General features: G+C 45.1%; 1 protein-coding gene across 1 annotated transcript in view; it reads left to right on the top strand.

The window, feature by feature from the left end:
* Nucleotides 1-27725, top strand: part of daam2 (dishevelled associated activator of morphogenesis 2) — a 139691-nt gene that overhangs the window by 10362 nt on the left and 101604 nt on the right.

Here is a 27725-nt window from a genome sequence, read left to right as displayed (position 1 = left end):
GGCTTTCCGAAATTATGTCATAGGCCAGCCAACCAAATCTTTGGACTTTTAGTGCTTGTTTAGAGCCTACATTCCCTGTGTGATTTTTAAGGGCTAGTTTAGGTTAAATTTTGTGTCATCTATGGTTGTGGGAATTAACCCATAATCCACACTGCTGACTCTGATGCCTGACTTTGTTTGGATTGTGAATTCTAATTCGACACTTTGTATAAAGTTCTGCGTTTTTAGTGCCTTTGTATTGAAACTGGTAGTACACAGTACTCAGTAGTACACACTAAACAGTGGTTTGCTTTCACTTTTCACTTTACTAGGATTGTAGGTATTGGTAAATGCTCAAAATCAAATGATCGCAATCGGATCGGGAGCAAAATGTGACCCGGGACATCCCTAGTGTTTACTGTTTAGCTCAAAGTCTCACATGCCTCATGTGCTTCCAGTTTTTTTGATGGCTTGCATATTTGAATTACCGGTACTTGAAATTGTCTGTAGTAGGCTACTCTAAAGCGCCCCTATACTGCACTAGCACACAGACACACATGTGTATGTATACACTCACAAACTCACTCAATTACATGTTTTAAATTTAATTCACTTAAAGGACCACTTCACCAGTTTTCAACCTATCTTCAAATATTTTCCTACTGTGTTTGTGTCTCATAGGAGGGCTGTGGACACCTCTGTAACCTTTCCACCAGTGACATCATTGTTAAACAGAACATTTTGTTTTTAATAAATATTTAGATTTTTATTATTGTGGGAACGATGGCTTCCATTTTCGCATTGCATGATCTCAATTTAGTTCAAATATATGTAGCCATAAACCAGAAAACCTTCTACAAGCCTACAGTTCATTACTAAACACAGAACGCTTTCTGCAAGCCCACATGACTAAACAAAGCATTCTGCCGGCCTATATTACTAAACGGAGAAAGAATTCTGCAAGCCAAGCAGCATCATAATTCCTCCTATGGCTTCTGAATGACAAAATCTAGCCTCTCTATCTTCCCGCAATGACTTTATAGTGTAGTTCAAAGAACCCTTAAAAGAACATGATGCATCTTCTGAGTGATCGACCTTTCCGTTGTGTTTGAGCTCCGAGATGGATGAGCGAAAGGCAGTTAAGCATCCAGGAAACGATGACAAACGCGCACGGGGCGAGACGAGAGTCTCTCCCTCACCGCGTTGCCTTTTCATATGCTTTCGGGATGGCTTAGCAGACTTACCAAACGGCGGACCAGTGCCATAGATCCGTCATCCCTGTTCTCGCCAAGTGACAGACCGCGTGGTTGACAACAACTAAAGCATTCAGGGGCACTATGAAAAGGGCTCTCTGTCTCTGGAGAGGCGGGCTGAAATGGGGCCTTTTATAGCTTTCATCCTTTCCAGCGGGGCACAGATTGATCTCGCGCAGGTCTGCGGCTGGTGCACCTCAAACGGGACTGCTGAGAAAGCAAGCCGTTTGTTTGTGTCAGGGCTCTTAAAATGCTGCATGCTTTTTTTTCCTCCTCACAAACCAGATTTGGCATCTGAAAGGTGTTCTGGTCCCTTGTCCTTGGGCACCCCCGACCCTCCCACCACTCAAGTGCTGCTGTTATTTTCGGCATTCACGCTAACTACGACCGCAAGCAACCCCCTCACTGCAGAATGCACCCCTAAACGGTGCCCCATAGGTTTGAAGACGGCCTAGCTTCATTGGCTACATGGTATCCTATATATTCAAAAGTATCAGACTAATATTTACGTAGTATTTTGTTTAGACAGATGTTAGGATAATTGTTTACGTGGTAGCCTAGTCTTCTTCGACTCTTCTCTCTGCACTGTGTTTATGTTATTATTTAGCTTGTTAAACACGTGAGTGGCTTTGGATAAGGGCATCTGCTACTAACTAGACATGCACTTGATGTGTGATGATGATCAAGATCACATAAGCTCTAATTCACCCATACTGATGTGAAAACACGCTCGTGCTCGTCTCATATACGGTAACAGTAGTCCTCTTTTTCTTAATTTTATTTATTTATTATCCCACGATTTTGCAACCCGTTTTTTCCACTCTGTGTCAATTATCTAATCCTGGGTGCTACACTCCCTCTGCCAACCTGGGGAGAGCAACGGACTGACCTCATGCTTCCTTCTATGCATGAGGAGTCCAAGCTGCTTCTTTTCACCTGCCAGGGGGGGGAGTTACCCCGGTTGGACTTAGCGCGTGGAAGGAACACGTTATTCCAACCAGTTACTTTCCCCTCCATCAGGCTCCCTGGCTGGCTAGGGGGAGGCAGTATAGAGACCAGGGTTGTAGTTATTTTTCATGAACCCCCCAAATGGTTTTGGCCACAAACTACCGTCAGCAGGTTCATCCGTCCTCGTCACCATCGCTGCAGCTCTACCCTTGCTTTACAGATGAAAGGGGGGGGGGGGGGGGGGAGAAGGGGGGGGGGGGGATGTTGGGGGGGTGGGGGGGGGGGAAATGTCCAGAGTCCATTGAGATCCTTCGATAAACACTCCAGCTGCTTCCCTCCTGTTAAATATCCACAGACAGTCTTGTGACCTGTCGGTGCGGTTCCCTAGGAAACTGCCAGTCCCCCGTCCCCCCTCCCCCTGTTTCCCATCTAGATGTCGACATGCCAGTTGCGTCCTCTCTTGAGCTGTGCACTTATTTTTTTTTATCCCACGACTTTTGTAACCCATTTTCTTTTTACCCAGTGTCAATTGTCGACTGTTATCCTGGGGTTATCCCTCTGCCAACTTGCGGGGAGAGCAACGGACTGACCTGATCATGTTTCCTTCAATGCATGAGGAGAAAGCCGCTTCTTTTCACCTGACCGGGGAAAATGTCGGACGTAGCGCGTGGAAGGAACACATTATTCCAACCAGTTCCTTTCCCCTCCGCGCTGTTTGGCTGTTGTTGGTTCCGCTTGTTGTATGTAAACCCCCCAATCACATCTTGCCATCGGTGTCCAGGAAACTCTGGACGTAAACAAAATGGCAGAAGCCTAGCGAAGACAATCGAATGACTCGACAGGGTCCTAGCAACAGTTAGAAGAGAGCAGGTTATTTTTGGTGCGTGTGTGTGTGTGTGTTTATGTGGAGGTATTGTAGAGGGCTTGGGAAAGACAATATCCATGCATAATGTGTTTGCATTGGGTGGTTTCTGTGTGTTTGCTACAGATTACATGGCTGAAAAGTAAATGGGGTGTAGTTTCCTTTCATTTTCTAAGCCCCGTCACAAATTATGCCAGATGGTTCTATGATGCATGGCATTTCCTGTGTGTTTTCATTCCCATTGATGAAGCTCGTTGGTTTTGTTTTCGTGGACGTGCTAACCCAACCGGGCTTTGTCATAGTGTAATTGATATCCATAGTAGCTATAAGTGGTGCACAGCGTACCTTTTTTGCTTTTCCATTTCACAGGCCTTTGTGTTTGTGCATACGGTATGCGTGCGTTGCACATGTGCTGAAAGGCCTGTCCTGTCAGCGATGATTGTGATGGAGAGATAACCCATAAGCCACTGGTCTGCGGGCCAAACCATCAGACTGTTGCATCCGTACAGGAACAGCTTAAATCCGGAACAGCACTGTTTAAGCTACTGCAGAAAGAGACAGATCCTCTCTGTCTCTCCCAGGATAATGGCTCCATCCCCCCCCCCCCCCATATAGTACCATAGAGCCTTTTCTTATACAGTACCATTATCTCTCCAGGCAGTGGTGCTTGTACTATAGGATGCTGAGGTCTTTTTGAAGTCCAACCACCCTCTAGTTCCACACCCTCTCCCCCTACTAACCCCCTCCCCCATGCACGCAGCCCCACCCCCTGCTGCTGGGGTCTTGTCCAGCAGCCATGGCATGGGCCATGGGGGGGGGGGGGGGGGGATTAGCTCTGTCGTGCAGCATGAGAAGAGAGATTGTGTGCGTGTGCGTGTGTGAGTGCACGTTGGGGTGAGAAATAAATGTACAGGCCAGGGGAGGCCAAGACGGAAGAAATTACAGAAAGAGGGGAGGGGGGGGGGGGTGGGGGCAGAGCACTGAGAGCAGTGTGACACTACCCTACTAGACTGACTGTGCCCATCACCATGTCTAGTAGAAGTGATGATTGTGTGTGCACGGGGGGTGGGGGGGATTATAGGTATTAGACGGGAAGAGTGGGCCCCTGATGGAGACATTAGTGCCACTATGCCCCCCCCCCCCTCCCTCACACTCGTCTCGCTCCCTTTAAATGCACAATTAAGTCTACCAGAATCCAGGCTACTACTGCCCATTTTCTCTGTTCATGAACTATGTGACTGCAAGTAAATCCCTTTTCTTCTAGATTTGATCCCCTAAGCCAGTATCCGTGTGTCTACTGTAGCACTTCTATGTACCAGATGGAACTCAACGTATCAAATTAGAGCGATAGCCTACAGTATATGTTGGGTGGAAATCTAGCTCGTATGTCCAAAACTGCTACTTTTACAGGATTCAAATTCCAACGTAGCAAAAGTAGCAGATCTACGAGCTCAAAACGCGTTGCTTTGCGCCGTGTTTTTCGAGCTTGTGGATCTGCTACTTTTGGCGCTCTCGTGTGACGCCGCGGTATGATCAATGAGAATATGGAGATGCGTGCCGCAGTTTCTTGCCCGACAGCAACGACATATTTTGAGCACTTTCTGTCCTGCTGGCGCCGGGCCATCGATATGTGGTTACGCTGAACATGAACGTTCTAAAAATGTAACGGCAGCATGTACTGTGTATACCAAATCATGTAGTCTGCTTTTAGTTCCGATGGTTGCTGCTGTATATTTGGCAGAAACCTCTTATCTCCACATTCTGTTTTTTACTTTTCTTCCCCCTAAACTAATGGCCTACTTGATCGTACTACAGCGTCACACAAAAGCATCAAAAGTAGCAGATCCACAAGCTGGAAACGTGGCGCGGATGTACGGTTTGCTACAAGCATACCATGCATACATACAGGGTTTTTTTTTAGCCTGCCTGCTTCTCTCACTCACTCCTCTCACCAGCAGTCTGGTCCTTAAGGATTGGATTGGCTGCCAGGTTGCCGTGGCGACGGGCCGCAAGTACATAAACCAGGCGATGTTTGGGGAGCGCTGTGCTGCGAGGCAGGAAATCTTGCGCATTCTTTTATCTCTGAACCTGCGGGCGGCGTTCCCGCGGCGCACCGCTGTGCTTGCTGAGCTCCTTGGAAGTCCTTCTTTCTTTTCTTTTTTGGCTTCTTTCTCTATTCTGTCCATTTTCCACCTTTCTCCAGTCAAGGGCTAAGCAAGTTCTCTGAGGTTTCAACAAACCACTGTTATTTCTTTCTTCTGCAGGAATGAGGAATGGCGACAGAGAGAGAGAGAGAGAGAGAGAGAGAGACAGAGAGAGAGACTCGATCTTTTCTGGATCAGGGCCCACTTGAAAATCCGCCCACTTAACACGGCAGCCGATATACTGTATGCACAGATGTGTGGCCCGCGAACACTTTTGAGATTTCCAAGTGGGCCCTGACCACATTGTGGGGAAAGCTTTCACAGAAAATAGCCCATTGACAAGTTTTAAAACAAAATTCGATTTTTAGGTGAAATCTCTATTTTGTGGCAGTAATCATTACTATTACTATTACTAGAGTGTTTGTTAACTAATATTTGTATTCCCCATCTCTCCAGCTCCTCAATAAACAGAAAATAAATGTTCAGAACTTTAGGAGTTGTCAATTTCATGCAATCAGGAAAGGAGCATTTCGGAGATTTTAATTTGATAGTTTTCCAGTCCGCTCATTACTGATCATTTTGTGTCATCACTCCAAATCCTGTCTCCGGATAGGATAAAAAATTGGAGAGACAGGAAGACTCCTGTTACTGAACAAACACTCTTATAGCAAGATAGTTATTTGACACTTCCTTTAACAAAATCACTTCACCTTTTTTTAGGGCCGAGGGCTTTTGCTGTGTGCAACCCACATTTTGTCCTAACACAAACATTAAATGCCATTGGCAATGAATGGACAATTTCGAGTGTTGCGTAACACATTGATAACACAAACATTGATGACAAAGGTGAGGACGCAAATTCTGATTTGCCAGAATGAGATGATGCATGACGATGTACGATTTAATACTCAAAATGTTAGGAAGAAGAACACAAACGTGTTGTGCATGGTGTCGTTCTTCACACATGAAGTAGCAGCAACCACCCACCCACCCACACCCAGTCTGTCACCACCCTGTCTTCCTAATGTTCGGCCTACGTGCAGAGGAAAGGGAAGAGACCGGATGACTACAGACATGTGAGCCTGCAGGTCTCTCTCGGTGTGTGTGTGTGTGTGTGTGTGTGTGTGTGTGTGTGTGTGTGTGTGTGCGTGCGTGTGTACGTGTACTGCAAACAGCTGAGTGTTAGTCCAGTGGTTGTCACACCTTTTAATGTCAAGGACACCCATTTGTACACTCTTCAGAGTTACAGACCTCCTTGTAAGGGTCCATTTGCACCCCACCCCCCAAGAACCCTGGGGGACCCCACTTTGAGACGCAGTGTGTTAGTCGCTCTCTGAGAGTGTCTCCATTCAGTAACATCTATAAACACCCTCTGAATTACAAATTGATTAATGAACACTGAATATTTTACTGTGTGTGTTTGCTCTGGATGCAAGTCTGTATAATGCTGTGTATATTAGAGTGCCAACCTGTCAAACATGGACTGTTAGTGATGTGTGTTTGCTCCATTAATAGTACAGTAAATCCCGGTCAGTAAAATGTAGTATAGGCTATTTCAAGTAGACGCCGGTCATAAATCTGTTTGGTTCTCGCTCCAAGACGTACACTACATTTTTCCAGACTCATTTTATTTTTTTGGGTCAATATAATTCACTACTAATAACCGTCTTCTTTGCCTTCGGTCCATCTATAAATTGCAGGTATAGTTTCACTTGTAAGTCTAATTTTAGCCGCCGGGCTTGTGTGAACCCTCTTAAAGGATTTTGAACAGTCTCAGACTCGCAGACACACACGGCTCTGCCGTTTTGGCCCGGTGTCTACTTCCCTCATTGTCCCCGGTGAAACTAGAGCACTAGGCCAATGCTGAGTAAGCCGGATTTCTGGATAATATCCTCTGTTCATTCAAAGGGAAACTTTTTTTTCCAACCCGAATCCTATTCTGGTATGCTGCATGAGCTAATCAATATCACTGCCAAAATATTGACGACGTGAAGCGATGACGTCACACATGACAAAGGACATTTTGTTTTGTCACACATTTTTAGTATTGATCTCGTCATGTCGGAACACATTTTTAGTATTGATCTCGTCATGTCAGAACAACAGGATTAAGGTATAAAATCAAAGACTTCCTTTACACTGCACTACTGCTCCTCAGTCAGCGGTGCACATGCACAGGCCGGCAAAAGCTTCGCTGCTAGAAAAACGCTAATATACGGCGTTGAATTAGGGTAATGGGCAAATTCAGAGCCATTGGTGCTGGACAGAGACATTGTGAGGACAGAGACATTGCCTCAAACAAACAACATGCAGACAAACAGACATTCCAAGTGACATTGATGAATTCCAAGTATAATCCAAGTATTCTGAGGCCCTGGACTTGCGTCCCTAGGGTGTGCCACGGCACCCACATTGAGACCTGAATGCCCCGGATGTTCTCGAGAAACAGAGAGCGATCAAAAAAAGGTCACTGAGTTTTGTCTCTTCCCAGAGCTCGTCCGGGGTCAGAGGCTCGCGCTATGCACTACAATGACCATCGTGGTGGTCAGTCGGTCACAACAATGCCCACCCAGTGCAGTATGACTCCAGTCGGTCACAACAATGCCCAGTGCAGTAGGACTCAGATCGCCGAGTCTTGGGGAAAGAAATGCCCCGAGTCCCGACTCATTGTTCTGCAGAGGAAACCAAGACGCAGCGAGAGGAAAAGGAAGGTTTAGGGGGAAAAAAAGTGCTGACCCAAATATTTGGGAGCAGCGTGCGACGGGACAACAACTCTAGGCTCAACACTCGAACTGGCCGTTTAACTTAAATGGCGTGTAATCGTAACAATGTGTGTTGATTGGACGCAGCCAGGGCAGATGTGATTAACCCAGATTCGTGCAGCGAGGGTCGAGGTTTAATTTTTTTTCTTCCTTTCTTTTTCCGAAGCAGGCTTTTGTCTTGGCAGAGGCCAGTGTGGAAGCTCGGGGACAACCGTTTATTGTGCTGCTATATCAAATGTTGTATTCTTTTTTATTCTGCAGACACATTCCAGGGCAATTCATATGTTGTTGCCGACGGGAAGAAACCATGTTTTAACATTTGTCTTCGTTTCTTTCCCCCATAAATTAACGCCATAATTGACCATACTACAGCGTCACTCAAAAGTAGCAGATCTGCAAGCTCGAAACGCGGCGAGAAGCGATTTGAGCTTGCGAATCTGCTGCTATACTAACAGTTTTGGACATATGGGGTTTATGCCCGACAGAGACGATTTGTGCTTTTGAAGCTCTGATAAGGAACCATCTGCATGGCATTAGAAGTATAGTGTATTGTGAATCCCCGGTCAATGCCTATAGTTTGGGCTTTGATCATTCCAGTTGGATGCTACACATGGCTGCACTGTTAGAATTCCCCCCCCCCATCCCCTTCCGAGGATAAACCGTTTGATTCACCTCTTTGGAGGTCATGCTAGAATTCACGGTCCATTGCAGTTTGCAATCATATGTACTGTATTTGGTTTGTGTGTGTGTGTAATGTTTATGTGTGTGTGTGTGTGTGTAATGTGTGTGTGTGTCTGTGTGTGTGTGTAATGTGTATGTGTGTGTGCACATCTCTATTGGATTGTTCTTTTTTACCCCTCCTCTATTATTGGACTGGACGGAGTAGAACAGTTTTGCAGTGAAAGCACTCATACTCTGATAGGAGACAAAAGTGTATTCGGCCCACCACTTGTGTTTGTCACAGCAGAGTGCACATGCGGAGCGATTCCAACTGATTAGCTGTTATGTAGCATTCATACTCTCACCAAGCACTCACACCCTCAAGAGGTGTGTGTGTGTGTGTGTGTGTGTGTGTGTGCTATTGTATTGCAATAAAGAAAATGCAGGAATTACACATTTTCTCCATGTCGGGCAGAAACCTCTTATCTCCATATTCTAACTTTTCTCCATTGTTCTCTTCTTAAATTAATGCCCTACTACTTGATCATGCTACATGCGTCACACAAAAGTAGCAGGTCCTCAAGCTCAAACCGTGGTGCCAAGCGACACGCATTGAGCTTGTAGATCTGGTACCTTTGATGCTTTTGAATTTGAATCCTGGCAAGTAACAATTTTGGACTTATGAGGTTTCCACCTGACAGAAACGATATGCAAGATATCCAATCTTCAGTATCTCCAGTTGGACAGTTGGACAGTTTGACAGAATGTATCCCTCGTAGCAATGATTAGGGTGATTGTGGAGGGGTGAAACCAGGCAGTTGTTCAAATACTCTGGTTGACTCAATTATGATACCAGTAACCAAGAAGTCGTCAAATAATTATTTATCAGATAGACTATACTGTTCTTCCAGATTAGTCATGAAAAATGGCACTGATTGGATCAATGCACCGTAGCTACATGACATCCTTTTTTTTTGCAACGTCACTATATTGCACACTTACATTGCAATGTCAATGATGGAACGATAGATTGAGCAGCCCTTGTAGACAGTACAGTCTTACAATTAAGAGTTACTGAAGTAAGAGTCGTATACAGCAATACATAGGCGAGAGAAGAACAATTAGAAGGACCATTGCTTGCTCATGGGTGGGATCTCTGTCGGTCCTTTGCTCTACATGTAAAGTGTCTTGAGACAACTTGTTGTGATTTGACACTTTAATATACTGTTTGTCAGTGTGCACGGCACTTTTCCTATTTTCCAACATGACATTCAAGAAGCCAGATTGATTTCAAGAAGGGCGGGCGTGTTCGTGCGTGCGCACGTGGTGCACACCGCCGTGGCGTGCGTCGCCTACCACACCAGGCCCAGCTGGCTTTAATCAACACCACTGCGTACGTCGCCACTCAGCCAGGAGCAGTAATCTGTGCACAAGGAGTTTCCCCCTGGCAATAACCGCTCACCCTCCACTCCCCAGCACCTCTCCACACGTTTTTACAGACACCCACTGCACACACACGCAGTGCGCACATACACACACACACACACATGCACAGTTATTATGGTGTGAGAATATACTTTTCACCCATGCTCATTTACCCCCCCCCCCCCCCTCCCCCCACACACACACACACACACACACACACACACACACACACACACACACACATTATATGCACACACAAGTATAATTACATCATGTAATTATACCTGTGTGTGCATATGTTCACATGCAATTTACATGTGATTCGTGTGATTCGTGAAATCCTCTTATGGGTGCCATTTCATTTATTACATACTGTAATTAATAATGACACCGTGTTTGAGCCCACTGAGAAATAGTCCGCTCTTTGATGTCCGTCTAAAAACGGGTTATTTATAACTGGTGTAAAAATAAGCTAAGCTTAGCCTAGAAGTTGATTAGCAGTTTTTTATATACTTTTTTTTAAATATATACCTTCTATATACAGTATAGACTTTGAAACAACTAAAAAAAACTGTCATTTTTAGACCAGTTGTAACCCATTTTGAGACGGCCATTTACACGTATCTTAGACGTCGGTCTAATAGCCTGAAAAGTCCTCAGTGGGAGGGGTGGATCGGGAGGTAAGGGTGTATATGAGTCTGCAGAAGTCCAGCCGGGTCGTAAAAGCAATGACAACTCAAGTGACAACAAGGGGTTTGTGGCCTCAAACAATACGCAGTAAACCTACCGATTTGTAACTCCGTCCGAGTCAGATCAACCAGACTGTAGATTTGCCTGTGTGTACAATCCTGGGGTTTTGGGGTTTGTGTACAACTCATACTTGTCTTGATGGCTATCTTGGCAGGCCTCGTCGTCCAGTCGTTCTCGGTTGACCCCCCCCCCCCCAGACCCAGAGGGAGCATCTTGACCCAGCGGACGACGACATTAACAACAACACCCCTGCAGCCCCCCTTTAAAAAGCCAGAAAAGTCACCCTGCCCTCGAGCAGCAATGTGATTTCTTTTTAACCTCTTGGGGTTCTGAGTGTGTGGTGGAAATGATAGGAGGGGGGAGGAGAAGGTGGGGGGGGGGGGGGGCAGGATGCTGGATACTTGAGGCGCCGCTGGTATAAATCAACACCCCACACCACACGCCTCCCCCCTGCCATCTCTCCTGTCCTTATAAGTGGACCTCTAGTCTGGACTCTCGTCTCTCTCTCTCTCTGGGAGGAACACAAGGCACGTGCGCCTGAGTAACGGCAGGAGGAGGTCAAAGGGCGTCCAGGGTTTCGAGGATAACGGGGGCGAGTCGAGTGTTTTGGTTCCTGTGCAGATAGATAACTTTGCGCGTCTCCATCGCCAGGGAGGGAGGGAGGGAGGCCAGGGACCTTTTTGAAGTGCTGTCGCCAAAACTGCTGAGTGCGCTGAAACTGCTTTAATGGGGCGCGGCGCGCTTTTAGCAGAGCATGATGCATGTGATGCTTAGTAGATCTAATGGTGATATTAATGAGATGATTAACTGTATTTCTGTGACACCGTGTCGGTTCCATACAGTCTCTTTTTGTATTATTATATACATTTTTTCACCTACAGTATAGTGTCAATTTGCTAATGTAATCCTGGGTGCTACACTTCCTCCACCAACCTGGGGAGAGCAAGGACTGACCTCATGCATGAGTGTCCAAGTCGCTTCTTTTCACCTGACAGGGGGGAGTTTCCCCGGTTGGACGTAGCACATGGAAGGAACACGTTATTCCAAGCAGTTCCTCCATCAGGCACCCCGGTTGGCCAGGGGGAGGCAGTTTAGAGACCAGGATTACTGCATGTTTGTTTTGTGAGGGTACCTACTCTATAGGGGACACGGAGAACATGCAAACTCCACACAGAAAGGCCCAACCCCACCCAGGATATGGGCACTGATGATCGGTGTGTTTTTGAGTGGTGCAACCACTCCAAGGAACAGCAATGTCCGTGACCCGTGTTCACCTATGTGTTGGTTCACCTATGTGTTGGTTAATGAGCAACAGTATGACTATTAGTACCAGTAGGGGCACTGTTTACCAGAAACAGAGAGAGAGAGAGTGCTGCACGTGCTGCACTGTTGCCTGCTAATGAGAGAGAGAGAGGAGGCGGGAGAGGGGAGTTGCACCACTCAGTTCACACGGGTGTGATTTTTATGTAAATTAACGCCCTACTAGATCATAGTACAGCATCACACAAAAGCATCAAAAGTAGCAGAGCCACAAGCTCGAAAAGCACTGCGAAGTGACACGCTTTGAGCTTGTAGATCTCTTATTTTTGGAATCCTAGAAAGTAACAGTTTTGCACATACTACTGTACGAGGTTTCCACATTTCCACCCGACGGTAAACGGGTAGAATACATGCCATATTAGACAAATAATTTGATCAAGTGTTAAGAAGAGGTTGTGTTTGTGGTTGGATCCGGGTGGAGGCCCGGACGGCGTTTCGGAACATGCCGTTCTGTCCGTATACTGCAGAGATAAACAGGAAGTCTCATGTTTGTTTGGATTCCGTCTTCTCTGGAGACCACGAGATGCTCCGCTGTGTGCTGCAGCTCCCGACTTAGCTTCTGACCATAAACATTAACCACTTATATGCTTCACTGATCGGCTGTTTTCGCTGGACGTTCGGCCTTTTTTGTTGTTGTTGGCCTAATATGTTTTATAACATGCCCAGAATCGGGACACTAGGGTTCATGTGGTTAAGAATTAAAAAAAGGAAGTATAAATTGAGTATTAAAGTTCAAGAAAAGTATCTTGTCATTTTCTTTCAGCAGCTCATGGGGTGAGTTGGTTGGTTCCGTTATGGTCAGGCCAGAACAAGGGAAAACTGCTTTGAGAACAGAACGGCTATTTTTACGGCTATCTGTTAACTTCCTCTCGTTTGTGTGATAAGTCTTTTGAGCACAGACCAAACAATCTTTTTTTATGCTGACTTTAAAAGCTGTTGTCAGCTGCTATCTTTGCTGTGACAGGGGCTCTGTGTTGTTTATATAGGAAGTTGCGGCATATAGTGACGTTCACACACGTCCAATCATGCTAGCGCCCTTGGACAGAATTTACAGGTATACGTACAGTAGTTATCTTATCAAAAGGGTAGTCTTGCGCTGCCAGATTGTTGCCTCTCTGAGTTTTCAAATTCTTCCGTCATACAGTCTGGAGAACGGAAGCGGAATCGAACCCTTCTTTTACATTCCCGCACATTTATCCTAATATAAATCTAAATCTATAGCTTGATGCTTAGCAGAAGAAAAAAAAAATATATATATATATATATATACATATTATTTTTTGTGAACTGAAATGACGGAATACTGGGGTTTCGTGAGGTGTTCCAGGCTGTAGCATTCGGAGATTGTGGAATACTTGTCTGGCTACACGAGACTATCAAAAGTTTTTCTTTTGTAATAAAAAAAAGAGTCTAAAAGAGCCCATTATTCCATCTGCTAGCGAACATGAAACTTGCCCCCTCAGCCGAGTCTATGTAAACGCACATATGTGTCCCCTGGTGCCGTCATCCCAAGGTCATTCCACATTGGCTTTGCAGATGGATCGCATTGGACTGTTCAACTTGAATCCACGGAGGTTGCCGGTCCGGGTTCAAAGGGCCTCCACCCATAACAAGGGGTCAAGGGTCAAGAGACGGGGTCATAAGGTCACGGACGCAGACGCACACCTGTTCACAGGGGGCCTCCTTAAGCAGAGCCGATGACTCCCAGATGTTTCCATGACCATGATGAGTGGGCCGGTACCACTGCAACTACACTCCCCCACCATATATATACACACACACACACACACACACACACACACACAGTCACACACACACCACCACCAGTGCACAACTAAGAACATTTACTTAATTACACATTTAAGCGTCCTTATTATCCGGTATATTAAGTAAACTTTTGAGGTATTTTTGAGTATTTCCAATACTTTTACTTCTACTCCTCCACTACATCTCAGATCCAAATATTGTACTATTTGAAAACCTAGATTTTGATTATTATTACAAAAAATTTTAATAATACATTGACCACCTCAGCCCTATATACATTTCAGCCATTTGAAAATAGCTGATCTACAAGCTCAAGATCGGCTATACGATGTTTATACATGAAAACTTGTGAAATGGGACATTCTGCATAATGAGTACTTTTACTTTTGGTACTTTAAGTACATTTTGATGCCAATACTTTTGTACTTATTCGAGTGCATTTTCTATGCGTTTCTATTTGCAGCATTCGCGCTTTTACAGTTCAGTACAGCATTTGAGTCCTTTTTTCCACCACTGCCTATGCATACATGCCCCCTACCATAAATGGACAGGTGCATTACTTTTGAGTGGTGTGATTTAATGTGCTTTGAATGGACTTAAAGAAAAGACATTCTTGCACATGGAACAGCTCAGACGGCGGACCACGTTCTAGGGTTCACTTACTGGTCAAGCAAAAAAGAAAAGAGCTCCCTCCTTCAAATCTCCCCCCTGAAAACATTTGTATTATTCAAGTGGGTTCCTTTTTTTGTGTGTGTGGCAGTTGCAGTAAAAAGAAACGATGATGAATTGTAATGTCTGCCGCACAGCTGAAGGCGCAATCTGTGGAGAATCTGTCAGTTTAATTCATTTATCGCCGACACCCCCATCTGGTGTTGGCGATAAATATATCGGCGTCATTAAATACGGTGAGACTCTTAAGTTTTGAAAGCCGTTTCACTCGGAAACCGAGACCCAGGAAGTGAATTATCGCTACGTATGTGACGGGTGCCACGATTGTTATTTAATTCACCCAAAACATACATTTTGTAACCGGGGGTCATATCGTTTAGAGAAATGAGGTATAATTCAAGCTTGATTTGAGCTTTGAGGCGTTCCATAGACAACATAAGCCAGCGGAATTTTCATTCGTTTTTTTGTTTTGTTTTTTGCACCGCAACCGGAGTGTTACGAGCGTGTACAGAACACAGTTTTGAACCGTAATCAATTATTATTATAAGGCATCAAATGGCGAACTCAGCACAAAGGGCGTTTGGACCAGGAGGCGTCAAAAGGCGATCTCGGCGCAGAGTAAGTTAAGAACGACTGTAATACTGTGTACTAGGAGCTAGCACGCCTGCTGCACGCTCACGTCTAGACGTCTAGAGAGCACGCCACGCGTCTATGTGGCAGACGAAGGCCGACAGCGATTTGTCATTGGCCACTGAGCGTGTTTTTTCCCGTGCTGGGCAGGTTGTGTTGTTGTTGTTCAGTGTTTCTCTGGGAATATTAAGGGCAGGGTGAGGGTGACCCGTTATTATGGATCCCACTGCAGTTCTAGGAAAGGCCCACTGTTATTGGCCAGTAGTGGAATATCCACAAAGCCAGGTTAGTCAGTGACGTATCACGGCCACATATGGCAGGCGTAAAAGGAATTTTCCGCATACTCTGCAATCTGCATACGTCACAGTCTATGACTTGGCCACCCGAACTTCGCAGGTGGACTAGGATAAAATATACTAGTGCATCTGGGAAATTCTACAATGTAAGCCCGTTTCGCTCTGTTTTTGCCGCCGGTCTCCTCTCTTCTTCTTTCATTGAAGGCAGGGTAACGGATCATTTTAAATGCTTGCTATTCTTATAAACAGTAATACATATGTTGTGTGATGTCTGGAGTGGTCCAACCTGGTACACTCAAAGTCCCTCCCAACACGAGGATTGATGACTCTTGACATCAATATACATAACATTTGACCTTTTCACAGTATTTATATTTATTGTATTATATTTGCAATGCTTCCAGAGCATTGCAAATACATATTGTCGCTGTCAGGTGGAAATCCAGGACCTCATGTCCAAAACTTACTTTTCAGGATTCAAATATTTTTTTTTACGAAAGTAGTGCTTTTTATGCTTTTGTGTGATGCTGTGTAGTTATGATCAAGTTAGGCAGTAATTAATGCGTTAATTTACGAAAAGATGCAAAAAGTTAGAATTTGGAGATGAGAGGTTTCTACCCGACAGCAACGATATCAGATTTTTTTATGCTAGACACTTACAGTGTTCATTTAATGGCCAATATTGTACTGGCAATGCAGTGTACAGCAGCGGCAGCTTCATCTCCTGTACACGTGATGTCATCACTGTCTATCTCCATTCTGCTACCAGTGGGTTCACCTTTTCAAAACTGCACATTTTAAGTCATTTCCATATAATTATTTGAAAGATATCAAGTGATATTGTTGGTTAGATATGGACTAGTATGTAAACATCACTTTTCTTTTATCAACTTTTTGTGCCCTACTTGATCATACTACACAAAAGCATACTGTACAATGTAGCAGCCGCAAGTTTTGAGCTTATACATCTGCTACTTTTGTCCTTTTTTTTAATTAATTTTGAATCCTCAAAAGTAACAGTTTTGAACATTATGAGGTTTCCACCCCGACAGAGACGATATCTGTCTCCTCGTCGGCTCGCTTTCCCAGTACCGCACAACCAAGCAACATCTCTCTTGACAAAACCGGGTATGTCACCAAATTTCGTCCTGACACGCAACGTATGAGACTTTCATTCAGATATATTCAAAAACCCTGAAGTCATGGCTTGACCGTGACCAAAGATCAAGGCATGACATCACTGGTTAAGATGATGAAGCTGCCAGTGGGCATTGTGATGGAGCTGGCATCCAGCCAGCAGACAGTGACAGGCTTTGTGGGGTGCAGGCAGTCAGACAACCTCTGACCCTGGCCCAGTCTGACTCTCGGGACAATGCAGACCATTCAGTGGCCAAAACATGGCTAAACATCTTTCTTTTTTTCCTTTTTTTTCCTTTAAGGCAGATCAGACCAGTGTGGGAGGGTGGCTGTTTGCCTTGTTGAAACGCTTGTTTTGTCCTTAATCGCTTTCAATCTGGCGTCCCTGTCACCATGGGCATGTCATTATAGGCACATTTAATTATCAGAAATGGTTGATTTAGCAAAACAATACCTGATTCATACACGTTCACAACGCATTGTGATGCATTGTGAGCTTATAGATCGGCTATTTTCACTACATAAGGCTTAAGTGAAAAGGAGTGAGTGGCCAATTAATCCAGCAGGTTCTCATAAAATGAGCAGTATCTAATTACAGCGTTCACTTGCACAGAGTAGTAATGTAGCCTAAGTAATGTGAAAGTGAAAAATTGCTACCATATCCTTGTGTGATGGGAACATGGGCGAGGAGAATGAGATTTACGGTTTATGGCTATTCTTTAAATCAGTTACCATTCTGCAGAGGCTTTTTAAAGAGAATAAAATAGTGCATGCCACAGGGATAATTTATGACCAATGTACAGTTAGTTCGTGTGCATAAATGGGCGCCCTTGTTTTTAAGCAAGCAGGAGCATTCAAAGCTTTGTGCTTTAGAGTTAAGTTTCCTGCTCCCATTTGCATGAGCGGCAGCGTTTTCCTCATTGACGATGTATTTATGTGTGGGTGCTCAATGGTGAATGCTTGCGTGTGTGAAGTGCTTACCCCAGGAATTCCTTACTGAAACAAAACAAAATGTAAATAGCATTTGGCTTGGTCGACGAAAGCCTCAATAATTTATAAAAAAAACAACATAAAAGCAAAAATAAACGACTACAAGCTCAGATCATTGTGAGCTTGTAGATCTGCTATTTTCAGAATACAACACACAAGTGCAACCAGAGATAACTTTTAGACTTTTAGTTATACTGGATCTCTTCTCCACTAGTCCTCCCCAACATTTTAGTCTAGTTTTAATATATTTAGTCTCAGTTTGTCGCCGTAGCTTAGTTTTAGTTAGGTTTCCGTCAGTGAAAAAAGATGGCCGAAGAAACATTTCTCGTCAAGTCGACGAAATGAACACTGCTTTTGACGAGAGTGAAAGAGGCTCAGGCTGTTCCGTCTATGAGACCACCGTGGGCGAGCCACTGTCTCATCCGATGTTCCATCCACCTTTTGTCCAACTCCACCAGCAGCAACATGTGGCCAAGTTTATTTTTATTCTCCAGTCCGCTTCACTAAATGTAGTTCTTGTTAGTAATAGTAGACCTGGCTATAAGTCTGGTAGCAATTAACCAAAATTAAGATCCGATACCGATATTTAGTACCCCGACTTAATCTTGCTCATGTAGACTAATCGAATAACACCGTTGTGAGCTTGTAGTTCTCTATTGGTTTTGTTTTTGATCGTTCATTAATCATAATCGTTTGAAATAGATTGATTTGAAGTCGTATATCGCCCAGCCTTACTGAGATATTTCCTCCGATGTGTACATTATTTAAAGTACGTTTGTTGACGGACGGACGGGTGAGTGGGTGGTAGGTGGTCCACATCATTCTCACACAGACCTTTTTGGAGAGAGGTCGGTGTGCGTGTGGACTACCTGGGGATCGGGGTCCTGATTTGAACAGGAGGAATCTGAGGGACCGGAATCGGTTCCATCACATTTAGAACCGTTTCCGGAACCGGTCTCATCACACTGTCAGAGCTGGTATGTGGACTCCACGTCTGCTACACAATTTCAATACTGGTGGTTCTCAAACGTTTTAAATTTCAAGGGTTATGAGTGTACAAATGGACACTTGCAGGTCCATTTGGTTCCAGTTGTACACTCTTAGAGTTACAGGTCTGTAAGAGTCCATTTGGAATCCCCCTTAATGGGAATCGTTAAGTGGAACCGTTAACCCATTTTGGGCAGGAACCCCTTTTGGTGTTTTAAACATTATGTTATAATTTAGCTATTGAAAAACAGCAGCTCTACAAGCTCATAGTGGCCACCGAGTGGCGCGCTACGAGCTTGTAGGTCTGCTGTTTCTGAAAAATCGTAAAAAATGTGGCGCAAATCGTAAGGAATAAGGAATTTTGAACCGGAATCATTGAAACCCTAAAGGATCCCAACCCTATGCGTGACAAGATGCACAACCAAGTATACATCGGGCATAAAGTATGCAGGCTCGTCCACCAAAACTCAAGTGTCATTTTATTTTTTTCCCAACCAGACATGTACAGTAAGCCGTGCAGTCTGACTAGCTGTGGGTATAAGTAAAACATCGACCTCGCTTTATGTCTGAAGCTTGGTAGCGACGCACAATTACCCAGGGGGCAATGCGAGTTCAGCGTGCCCCAAAAAAGAGAGGGCTCAGGAGAGGCCGCGATCCGTCGGCGGAGCTCCTGGCACCCGCCGTGACAGCATGGTGTCGGAGATGAGAGATGAGTGTGTCTTAACCCTCTCATTTCCCTTTGACCACCAAATGCGCACTGTAATAAAGACCAGTCAAAACAAACGCGCACCCAAAAAAAGGAGCGAGACGAACAGACCCAGTTGGATGAGTCCGAGTTGAATGTTTTCCTTTTTTTTTGCTGCTGCTGTTGTTTTTGTTAGGTTTTGCAAGAGAGGTTCCACATTCCATTTGCATCGATGTTGATGAATGCATCAACGCGTGCATTACAGATCTCTGTTCAGTAGTCCTTGGAAGCCAGCATGTTGTCTATGGAAGCAGTCGCACACTGCTGAAAATAGCAGATGTACAAGCTCACGAGTCACAACACGTGACGTGTTGCGAGCTTGTAGATCAGCTATTTTTTTGGCTATTTAGTTATTTTAAGATTGAAACGAAGTATTTGAAGTGGTCAAATTGTATTGTATTGAATACATGTTCAGAAGCATGAGTGTTACTGTATAAGAAAATGTCATACAATTTAGCTTTATTCCACGTGAACTGTATAGGGTGGTCCCCGGGTCGAAGAATACTTGGGCAGGTTGGCGCATTACGAGCCAAACAGTTCCTCCGGGGTGTGTGCGTCTTGTTTTCGTCGTTAGAGTAACCCCCCCCCCCCTTCCGGGGGAGATCTCCTCTCCTCCCCTTCCACAGCGAGCGGCAGTGGTGAGGAGGGGAGGCGGTGGCGGCGGTGTGGGCCCTGGGATGTCATGGAGAGGAGTTGGCGAGGGGCCTGAGAGCCTGCCTAATGGATGTGTCCCTAGAGGTCGCTCAAGAATGCGCACGGGCATTATCGCTAGCAAGTCTGTGCCATCCGTCTTCTGTCCCTATAGAGAAAGATGACAAATGGTATCACACGACTCCCCCCCCCCCCCCCCCCCCCTTACTCCACTTTAATCATTGTATACTGTGTGTGTGTGTGTGTGTGTGTACAGTTACAGTATGTTCACGTGCATACACATGTATGTATGTAATGTATACACAGTAAAATTGTCATTACGATTTTCAATTCAGGCATTTAGCAGACGCTCTTAATCCAGAGCGATTTACAGAAGCAAGAACAACACATCAAATACATAACAAATAGCCATCAAGAATCATACTGTAAGTAGGCTAAGGACTTAACATCTGTCTTAACAGTAGAATATCTGTGCAATGAAACACATTATACACTATAGAGTGCCATGTCTACATACAATTATTAATCATAAATCATTAGTCACCCATGTACACTCTAGGAGTATACAAATTATTGCCTATATGTACATGTAACACTGGATTTTACTGTTTTGTTGTTGTTTTTTATGTAAATTTGTACTGCAACATGTTCATGCTCAGAATCCTTGTCTAATAGAAATTGATTGGGCATGTATTGATCACCAGATAGACATGGCCTTTTACCCCATCTTGCCCCCGAGCCAGACAGCTTGTCTGGAAGCAGCGAAGATGACACCGGATGAAATCAATTCACATTTGACCCTTGGCCTTCAAAGCTCCTGATTGTAATCAGAGGGGTGGGGGTCGGGTGGGAGGTTGCTATAATGCTAGAAGTCTACCATGTTTGCACAGATAAGTCAACGCTGGGTTCATAGGGCATTAGTAATGTGTCTTTGATTGAGCAAGGACAACTACTGTATTGCTAAATGGAACAAACGTCTCTTAGACGCACTTAGTTGAACCCATTCAAAACAGGTCATTTTAGATTTCAGCTATATAGCGAATCGTTTTTGAGTGTGCAACCACTCCTACAACCAGCAATGTCCGTGTACACCTATGTATGTATGTGTTCACGTATGTATGTGTTAATGAGCACCAGTATGAGTACCAGTAGTGGCGCTGTTGTGCCATGCAGAAACAGAGAGAGAGAGACAGTGCTGACGGACTGTTGCCTGCTAATGAGAGAGAGAGAGAGAGAGAGAGAGAGAGAGGAGGGGGGAGAGAGAGAGGGGAGTTGCACCACTCGGTTCACACGGGTGTGATTTTCAGAGAAATCTTAGGATTTATAACAGTGGTTCTTCAAAATAGCAGTGCGGCACAAAAATTATATATTGTTTCACACAAATCCTGTCTTCTGGGGGTCCGAGGCATAGAACCTTTTCAGATGGGTGGTCCGCAGACAAATATGATTTTGAGGGTCCTTGGCAATCCCCCCCCTCCCCCAAGTACGGAAAGTCGCGAGGGGGGTGGCGTGACCATTTACTCAAACGCGAAGGAGATTCCTGGGTCGCCTCCAGAACCCCTGGTACAGTCATGTACGGTATCATGGCGTGCTCAGACAGGGTCTGCCAGGGTTCATGTGGTTAATGGAGCTGCCTCCGCCCAGCCATCCATCCTCTTTGTGTTTTGTCCAGTTCAATGGTTGTGAACCGACGGACCGACATGAGCCTCCAACAATCGCACTTCCTGGTGAATTTCACCTGGTGCACTTAATGAAAGCTTCGAGCGGGCCTCAGGGAATAATTCCCTTTCCTGCTTTTCAGGGTGTCCGACTCTGATTACCTGTGTGTGTGTGTGTGTGTGTGTGTGTGTGTGTGTGTGTGTGTGTGTGTGTGTGTGTGTGTGTGTGTGCTCAGCAATGTGGAGACGGGGACAGGAAAGGGGTTCCTTGGGCGTGGCGTGATGCCCTGTCCGCAGCCCTTTCTTTTCCGCTGTTGGAGAATGCATTGTACAGGGTGCCATGGATGTGGAAGGGTGAGGGAGGAATGAAACAGCCATTATTTGACTCCTTTGACGGAGTCAGTCTCGGCAATTATATGCTGCGTTCACTCGGCAGATGCAAAGATACAAAGATGAAGCCAGTTCAACTTATTTGTGGCTTTGTTTGTAGCTTTGCATCTCTTGTTGCAGCTACAAACGTCGGATTTTGCTTTGTAGCTTCACATCGCTGGCTTCCATTGAATATGAATTGTAGACTGTATCTTTGCATCTGCCTGTGTGAACGCAGCATTATGCAGCCAGTGTGTCCCCATTTGTATCACTTTCACCTTATTTTGGACATGCCATTATATCATTGGTGTCGGGCAGAAACCTCTACGGCTACCCTACTACAAAAGTAGCAGATATACAAGCTGGAATATATTATTTAACCCATTCTGACCTGAGATCAGATTCATACGAGGTTTCCGCCGGACACACACTGGTCTGATGAACCCATTCTGACCTGAGATCAGATTCTAAAAATGTCAGTCGTTCTTCGATTTTCAAAAAATAGCAGACCTACAAGCTCATATCGCGCCACTCGGTGGGGCGATATGAGCTTGTAGATCTGCTATTTTTTAATAGCTAAAGCATAACATGATGCTGACACCAAAATGGGTGCCCGGTCAGAATGGGATAATATAATGTGGAAATTTTTTCAAAAGACTTCAGAAATGTTTCCAAATTGGCCAATCTATAAGCTCACAATAAATCGAGTTGCAAGCGACGCGCTGCGAGCTCGTAGTTTGGCCATTTCAGAGTTTCCACTTTTGGAAAATGCACGGTTTTTCATCCGAATCACAATAGATCTTGCGCTCTTTGACAGAACATTGGTAATCATCGGTGGTCTAGGACTCTCCAAAACCGGGACCAAAACATTTGGCATCTAGTTTAGCTATGGGATGGAGGCGTGTGGGGAACAGCCAGCCAAGGGAGGAAGAGACGAGTTTGTTAGTGGGAAGCTCAGGCAGCTGAGGGTCATTTCCTTTCATCCTGGCTTTCCTATGGCCACACACACACACACACACACACACACACAGACAGACAGACAGACAGACAGACAGACAGACACACAAGTCTTTTTTGTTTTCCTTTTTTTTTCCTTCACTGACATACACACATGCATGCATGCTGTCATATGCTGGGGCAGGAATCCAGAAGGGGAGGGGTGATGATCCAGAGAGAGAGAGAGAGAAAGCGAGAGGGAGATGGATGGAGGGAGGGAGTGGAGGGGGCGCTATGTCAACAGCTCAGCTCACAGCGCAGTCAGCTGAAATCCAGATCCTCCGCTCAGTAGCCCAGAGAGAGAGAGAGAGAGAGAGAGAGAGAGAGAGAGGGAGAAGCGGAGAGTGCAGCAGTCTTTTTGCCGGCGTGTGCACACATCTGTATGTACGCGGCAATGCCAACGGGGATTATTCTACCACCGAAACTCCGACTCCACCCAGGGGAGGAAATTAGGAATAGACGAGAATAGAAGAATGCTCTGAGAACCGTATACTCTGTTGCGTTTTGCTGCGGGCCAGGGCGGGAGGAGGAGGGGGGGGGGGGGGGGAGGCACCCAGCATTTCTGTAACTTCCAGTGAAAGTGGCACGTCCCGGGCGGGCACAACCCATCTCCAGAGCGGTCGGGTCTGAACTGAAGCCGGTAAGCAGAAGACACTTGATCTCCACACTGACTGACACCCATTAGACCAAACCCCCGGTCCAGTGTTGCCAGGTCTGCTTATTATAAGCGACTTTTGGGCTTGTACTCCTGTAAAGTTGCTTGTAAATATTGGTAGTTGCGGTGTGTGGAAAAAACACTGTTTTTAAACACATTTTGTTAAAATGTTTGTCACTTTTTTCACATATATATATATATATATATATTTTTTTTAATGGCAGACCAATGCTTGTCTATTTTCAAATATCCAATGCATATAGCTTTAAAGCGCTCGTGTGGCCTATAGTCGCTTAATTATTTTGGGCTTGTTTTCATAGACCTGGTTACTTATTTCTCTCTCAAACCTGGCAACAGTGAGTGCACCAATAGCTGCACCGTTAGCACCACTCGCCAACACGACGGGGGTGCCAGTTTTGTCGAGTGTAAAAAATCAGCTCGACACTTCTCTCACTACGTCACGACGTCCCACTGCTCGATCCAGTCACGAATCACAGACCGCCGTGGCCAATCAAACAAACATCGGCACACACGCTCAGTAGAAAGCTCAGCGTGGGAGAACGCTTCCACATTCTGTGCCTTGTTGTGATTGGGACTCACTGGGAGGAGGGCAGTGTTTTTAGGACTTCTATTTGGTTTTTGGGGTTTTCTTTTAGGGGCGATAGCCCCTCCTATGTCCAGGTGTGTGTGTGTGTGTGTGTGTGCAATCTTGTCCCTACACAAACAGACAATCCCATTGTCAATGAATGGACAATTTTTAGTATTTGTGTAAATACAAACATTGAGGACGGCGGTTCGGATGCAAATTCTGATTGGCCAGAATGAGATGATGTACGATGACAAGAGTGCCCCTCATTTCACACGGGTGTGATTTTATTTTCTTCTAATACAGTGCCGTTTGAGAACTGCCATTGGCAGGACATTCAGTAGATTGTCACAGGAACAGAACACTGTCGGTGAGAAAGGGGGGCATTTGCCAAGGTGTTATATGTCCTTTCTATTCAGATTCCCTGAATAGATAGAGTTCCTCTGCTGGACCCTTCTTTTCAGTAGCAAAGCAGTAGAATTAGCAAGGCTAATCAGTGAATAAAACCTGCAGGGAAATCGAAATCCTGCATTTTCAGGAGATGTATAGCTTTATAGGTCAAACGGTAGCAGTGCCCTGGGGCCGGCCTAGCGTTCCGGTCACCTACGTAGGCTGGTAATGCAGCCTGACAGCATGTTGGGGGTTCGAGTCCCGACCCCGACGACCTTTGCTGCATGTGTGTGTGTGTGTGTGTGTGTGTGTGTGTGTCCATCTCTCTCCCCATTTCCTGTCACACTGTCTACCTATCAATAAAGACATAAAGCCCCCCAAGAATATCCTTTAAAACAGAATAAACGGTTAGCAGCAGAGCTAGGCTGGTGTGTGAAGCGTGAAGTGAAGTGCTCTCCCTTCATTGCTGCTGACGGCGCACCTTTCAATGCGTTACTGTATATGAGCCACTCAGCGGGCACTCCTCTGGACATTGGTGGGAGAGTTTGGGATCGCTAGTGTCAAGCGAGCGGTGCCCGTTTGTAGTTGTTTGCCGGGCTTTGGAACTGCCTGGTGGTGGCGTTTGGTACGCAGAGCATTTAGGATAGACTGCATGTCACGGGTTGGAGGAATAGAGTTTAAAGTGGGTTTGGGACCCATGTAGCGACTGGGGGAGTTTTGAATTTTAGGAATTGAGGAAGGATGGACAGTGTCTTGTATGATGGGGGCATACTATTTCTGCTCCCAAGATGTGGGCTGACAAAGCATGTTACTGAATCGCTCAATCCTTTTGGTATAACCCATTTTGGGCAGGAACCCATTTTGGGCAGATCTGCTATTGAAAAATAGCAGATCTACAAGCTCATAGCGCGCCACCGAGTGGCGCGCTACGAGCTTGTAGGTCTGCTATTTTGAAAAATCGAAGAACGACTGACATAGAAACATAGCTTTTTCAGAAAACTGTCAGGATGTAGAAGAATTTTTTGAATCTGATCTCAGGTCAGAAATGGTATAAGTAATGGTCTGGCAGCCAGGCATACCACATGCTGTACGTCTCCTCCAGCATCTGCTCCGCCCAGAATGGAACATTTGAACTATCTAGTACTTGTTTCCTGTGACCGGAATGCAGGGCTGACGTCCATCTAACTCTTTACAGCATATTGGAGCCTTTACTCTCTCTCTCTAGGGGAGCAAATGATTGGTATCATTTTTCTATAGCACTGAGCACAGTGAGCATGGTTCTCAAAAGCCTTCGTTTCAAGAAGCACCAGCCGTAACCCTTGAGTGTGCTCTCAGAGTTACAGACCCCCTCAAGGAACCCGAAGGTACCTGGACCCCACTTTGAGAACCACAGATTCTATGGTAGAGGCGCTCCGATCAGGAATATTGGGACCGAAACAGATCTTCCCTTTGAAATTTGAATATTTCCAAAATTATTTTAAGTCAAGAGACCCACATCAAAACGGTCCCCGTCATACAATTTAAATGGTCTAAATTTAAGATCACCAATCGGTGACCAATTGATCAGAGCACCTCTATTCATAGTCTTCCACTATAGTGTGCCACTCTCCCTCAAAACCGCAAACCCGATGCCCTGCCTCAGCCTCACACCAACATAAACCCTCACCCGACCCCCGCAGTTACTTATGTGGAGAATAATGAATCGTCTCCTTTAACCCCAGTGGAAGACTAACGCATCTTGGCCAAGAGATCTCAGCCTGGACCGTAAATCCCTGTAGCTTGTTGAAAGCACAGCGGTGCAAGTTCACACTCAAAACCCTCCACATTTCCACCTGTGAAATCAGTTAGGGATGCCTGCTTTGACCTTAGCCAAAGGTCAATTGTCTTTTTCTTTCTTTTTTACGCTGAGGCCAGGATCTTCAAGTAGCTAAGAAACGGAAATGTAAAAACATCAATCTCATTCCTGCATCATGATGGTTCTAATTCACCGATCTGTTGTTTGAATGAATGCTTGCATGTAATGTTTTTGAGCATTTGTTTTATTTTTTTATTTTTTGTGTGCAATGTGAACGAGACGATACCCTAACATGTCTGTGACGTGAAAGGCTTACAGAACTTCTGTGTTTGCTGGAAATCCTTATGCACTCACGTGAGGCCATTGGGTGAGCTGAGTGAAATTACAGAATTGCTAAGCGTGTTGAGAGGGCATTACTGAAGAAGAGGACCACACACACACACACACACACTGCTGCAGTCAGCTCTCTCAGAGCTTTTCATATTTTATCGTCCATTATGGATGCATGAACTCCACTCTTCCGGATTAGTGGGGCCGCACGGGAGAGAGAGTTGGTGAACGGCAAACTGCTCTTTGTCTGTGACGGCTCCAACCTGCTCATGTTGAGGAGAGGGAGAGAGTACATCTTTTTGAGATGAAAGCTGCTTAAACATCAAGTGTCCAGATCTCTCCTATCAAAGCTGCTTAAACATCGTGTATCCAGATCTCTCGTATGAGACTGTTTTCATGTTGTATTCATTTACAATACGCTGACTGCTCTAGTTGTTCTCAAACTGGGGTCCTGGGTACGTTGGCTATAAAAAAAAGTTTGAGAACCGCTGGTCCATAAGAGAAATACACATGAATCACTGCTGTTCATCTTTGTATTCTTTACTGGAAGTCCTCTCTCTCTCTGTCTCTCTCTCTGTCTCTCTCTCTCTATCTCTCTCTCTCTATCTCTCTCTCTCTCTCTCTCTCTCTCTCTCTCTCTCTCTCTCTCTCTCTCTCTCTCTCTCTCTCTCTCGCTCTCTCTCTCTCTCTCGTGTGTGTGTGATTTGAGAAGATTGACATAGACATTGTGAGGACCATTTTCCTGGTCAAGATAAATGATTGTTTTCTGGTTAAAATGTGCAGAGTTATTAGGACAAGCTTCACGTTAGGTTTAGGGCTAGGCATTTAATCGTTAGGTTGAGGGAGTTAAGCCTGATTTAACCATAAATAATTGACAAGCTCAGCGTTGTTAGCTTGTAGATGGATATTGCTATATTCGGCATTAGGGTTGATAATGACAGACGTATAATGCAAGTATAGTAATATAAAAG

This window comes from Protomyctophum parallelum, assembly GCF_964188405.1.
Source record: "Protomyctophum parallelum genome assembly, chromosome: 20".
In the NCBI taxonomy this organism is placed as follows: Eukaryota; Metazoa; Chordata; class Actinopteri; order Myctophiformes; family Myctophidae; genus Protomyctophum; species Protomyctophum parallelum.
The sequence above is the reverse complement of the archived record's forward strand: the minus strand, read 5'-3'. Positions and strand labels throughout refer to the sequence as shown.